The following is a 4,749-nucleotide window of genomic DNA, read 5'->3' on the forward strand; positions in this document are numbered from 1 at the left end:
TACTTTCCATCAAATTTCTAATTTGGTTGATTAATTCCTTCATTTTGAGGATTTCTCCTTGATTTCCTTTCATAATCTTTATCTTTTTATTGAAGTGATCTTTCACCTCCTGAAATTTATCTCTGATTTCACTCCTTATATCATCCTTTATGTTGTGGATCAAGTTATCTATGCACATTCTAAACTCCTTCTCTGACATTTCTTCTACTGTGTTGTCAGTGGGTTTTATTATTGGAGCATCTTGGTTTGTTTGGGGTGCTTTTTTCCCTTTTTTTTTTCATGTTGTTTGTGTGTCTTCCCATCTAGCAGTGTGGATCTGAGGTAGGACAGTTTCTACCCTGTAGACTTATAGTGACCCTGATGATTTCCAGTACCTCACCTTAAGAGGGAGACCAATATTAACAGCACCCAATGCAAACAATATGCAGCCTTAAATAAAATAGCTCCTATTAATATGTCAGACATTTCTCTCCCAGAATTTCTGAGGGCTAAGTGCCAGGACCCTATGCACCAGTCATGGAGAGCTGTTCTGTATAGGGCGGATCAGGACCAGGCACTGAGAGCTGTGGGCTGGCCACATAGCTGTGAGCACTAGGCCAGGTTGGTGCCCCAAGAGGGGTCAGAAGACTGGGGGTTGGGAAGCTGGAGGGCCCTGGTGGGTGACAGACTGATGATGGACCTGCTGGGACCAGGGGATTGATGGATACCAGGCCAGGGGATTCAGGGACCAGGCTGGTGCTGGGGACCAGACTGGTTCTGGGGCCCAACAATTGCTGGCCCGAGTGGACCCCTGGAACCTGGTGGGTGTTGGACTGGCTGGTTGGGCAATCAAGAACAAGATGGCTTCATACCCTTTTCCAACCTTCCTACCGGTTGTAGCCAGCCCCGTCTATCACCACACACTTCAGGACTCTCTGAGCTGAGGAAAGCCCAGTTCTTTCTCACCGTAGCAAGAGATCAGTGGCAAACCTGAAAGCACCTTGACATTGGTCTACCAGGCCCTTGATCAGTGTCCCAAGATGGAGGTGGCTGCATTTGAAGATGGGTGGTGGTGGAGGATGACTTTTTTTTTTTTTTAATCTAAGGGCTCCCTCTAGCATGGTAACATGCTTGACCTGATGTCAGGTGGGTTGAAAATGCTGAGGATTTCATATCCTCAGAGCATCTCTCAAACAATAGCTAAAGTGAGTTGGCATATTAAACATTACAGATTCCTCACTTTTCAGGCATGGAGATTAATGTATGACGCTAACTTTTTTTTCTATAAACTTCCCTTGAGAAATCCGAACCATTCAAAAGAAGGAGAATCCATGGTAGGTGGAGATTGAGACCCAGCTGCCCACAGGATACTCTCTTTTCTTCTTACCTGCCTCCCTTCTCTGTTCTACTGATGTTTCTCGAGACCCCATTCCAAATCTACCTGCAATAATCCCTGTGTCAGGGTCCTTTTACTGAGGCAACCCAAATTAAGCTCTGCAGTTTTCTCAAAGAATCTTTCATATTCTTCCCAAGTGTTCTGTCCTGGAATGTGGTATCTTTAAGAAGCAATATACCTGTGGCACTGTTCTGCAGGTTTGGGGTATGCTTCTTTGGGGAAAAAAAAATGTCACACTCTAACAAATTTATGAATATTGTTAAGAAAGGTAAATCTTTTTTTTTTTTTTAAACAGGACTATGGTCTGAATAATTGTGAGTATTGTTACAAGCAAACTTTGGGGAAAAGAACCTCAAGACTCATGTTAAGGAAAGCAAGGACATCCTGGAGGCAAAGGGAAGCTATTCTGCAAGCCACTTCCTAAACCTAAGTGAGTGCTCATCAAGTCTTGGCACGTGGAGTGCCCTCCCTGCACAGGAGCCATGAAAATTGTGTGCAGATTTGACTTTGGGGAACTCATCTCACTGTCCCTAAAACAGTTCAGTTAACTAGAAAGGAGTGGAACTGATTTCAGCACATAGATTGCTCAGAAGCTGCCTCAGGAGCTTTGCTCTGGGAGGAATTCCACCTTGGTTCTGATAGATAAAGGCAATCCTAGAATCAATGTGTTCCCAACCTACAAGGGGGTTGCTGGGAGACTCTAATGTTCACTAGGCTCCATGGGAGAGGGCGAGTTTTAAAAAATTAAGTCACTATTTTATTCTCTGCCACATAGAATCTTGTTTTTCTGATTGCTTTAGGTGTAAGTTTGCCTTGTTTCCAAGACAGGATTGTGAGATGTGCTGTGTCAACCCGCATACAGTGTAATTTTAAAGACACATGGTAAACTACCCATTTATTAATTTCACCAGAGTTTATCAAAAGCTTATAGAGTGCCAAACACTGCCTCTGGGAACAGAGGTCCCCTCACTACTGCAGCCCCATCTCTCCTTGTGCCATGAAAAAGCAATGAAAACCACCTGGTCCCAGGGGTTTAGCGGCAGAAACAGTGAAGAAAGGGAATCTTGATAACTGGGTAGTAAATGATATGACAGAAAAAGATGAGAAACAGAGAAACATTAGCCAATGTGGCCTCAGGAAGGCAGGAAGTCTGGGAGCTGGACTGGGATGGGGTGAATATAGGCTTGAGTATATCCCCCAAAGTCAAATTGAAATTGCCCCATTTTGTCAGAGGGTAGCAACTTGATTCCCCTACGGTGTTTAGAGGTGGGACTTTGGGGATGTAATCAGAATTGAATAAGGTCATTAGGGTGGAGCCTCCATGATTGAATGCTGGTGAGAGAGGCCAGAAGACACACACACACACACACACACACACTCCCTCGTCTTCCCACTCCAGCCTCTGCACTGCCTTGGACTCTGTCAGCAAGAAGTCCTTCACCAGATGCAGCTCTTTGACCTTTGACTTTCAGCACTGCCAGCCAAAATAAACCTCTTTTTCTTATAAAATTACCTAGTTGCTGCCACTGTATTATTAGCAACAGAAAATGGTCTAACACAGTAGGTGTCATCTATACATCAGACTTGGATGGAGGAAGGACATTGGAGGCAGAAGGAGAAAACACAAGCAGTGACCTAGAGAAGGTCACGGAACGAGGGAGATGCTGATGGTTCAGCAGAGCTGGACACAGTCTGCTAAGGGCTGGTAAAAAAAAAAAAAAAAGGTGGTAAACTGGGTAGGGTGGCACACACCTCTATTCCAGTAGCTCTGGAGGCTGAGGTAGGAAATGGGACATATTCAAACTAAAAAGTTTTTTCTCAGCAAGAGAAATAATAAGTGAGGTAAATAAGGAGCCTACATCCAGGCAACAAATTTTTACCCCTCACACTTCAGATAGATCCCTAATCTCCAGAGTATACAAAGAACTCAAAAAGTTAAATAACAAAAACCAAATAACCCAATCAACAAATGGGCCAAAGATCTAAACAGACACTTCACAGAGGAGGATATACAATCAATCAACAAATACACACACGAAAAATGCTCACCATCTCTAGCAGTCAGAGAAATGCAAATTAAAACCACTTTAAGATACCATCTCACTCCAGTAAGATTGGCAGCCATTATGAAGTCAAACAACAACAAGTGCTGGCAAGGATGTGGGGGAAAAGGTACACTTCTACATTGTTGGTGGGACTACAAACTGGTGCAGCCAATTTGGAGGGCAGTATGGAGATTCCTTGAAAAGCTGGGAATGGAACCAGCATTTGACTGAGCTATTCCCCTTCTCGGACTATACCCAAAAGACCTAAAAAGAGCTTACTATAGGGACACAGCTACATCAGTGTTCATAGCAGCACAATTCACAATAGCAAGACTGTGGAACCAACCCAGATGCCCTTCAACAGATGAATTGATTAAAAAATGTGGCATTTATACACAATAGAATATTACTCAGCATTAAAAAATAACAAAATCGTGGCATTTGCAGGGGAATGGATGGCACTAGAGCAAGTTATGCTAAGCGAAGTTAGCCAATCCCTAAAAAAACAAATGCCGAATGTCTTCTCTGATATAAGGGAGGTGACTCAAAACAGAGTAGGAAGGAAGGGCATGAGAAGAAGATTACCACAAAACAAGGAAAAGAGGAGGGAGGGAAAGGGAGGGAGAAGGAGAATTGCAAGGACAACGGAAGGAGACCCTCATGGGTTCACAAAATACATATATGATGGTGTGAGGGGGAAGGGAAGAAAAAAAAGAGAGAGACAGAGAGAGATAAGTGTCTCAGTAGAATTGGTAGAGAATAGTGATGGGAGGGAGGGGGGCGGGGGGAATAGGGAGAACAGCAGAATAAAACTGACACTAGGATTGCTGTATGTATACACATGGATGTATAACCAATGTGATCCTGCAATCCATACACGTGGAAAAATGAGAATTCATACCCTATTTGAATAAAATATATGATATGTCAACATCATTGTATTGTCTTGAGCAGCTAATAAAAAAATAAAAACATAAAAAGCTCATGAGTTGAAAACCAGCCTCAGCAATTTAGTGAGGTCCTAAGCCACTCAGCGAGACCCTGCCTGTAAATAAAATGCAAAAAATGGCTGGGGATCTGGCTCAGTGGTTAAGCGCTTTGGGGTTCAATCCCAGGTACCAAAGGCCATGACCCCGAGCGTAAAGTGCTGAATCCTAGCACAATGTATATTGGATTTTCTTTGAAGGGAAATAAGGTGGGAGAGAAAAATTTTAAACAAATGGGTAACAAAATCAGATTTTTATTTTAGTTCCCTCTGGCTGCTCCAGAGAAATGGAATTATGATCTCCCCTCAAAAAAAAAAAAAAAAAAAAAAAAAAAAAAAAAAAA

The sequence above is a fragment of the Marmota marmota genome, unplaced genomic scaffold (assembly GCF_001458135.2).
Source record: "Marmota marmota marmota unplaced genomic scaffold, marMar, whole genome shotgun sequence".
In the NCBI taxonomy this organism is placed as follows: domain Eukaryota; kingdom Metazoa; phylum Chordata; class Mammalia; order Rodentia; family Sciuridae; genus Marmota; species Marmota marmota.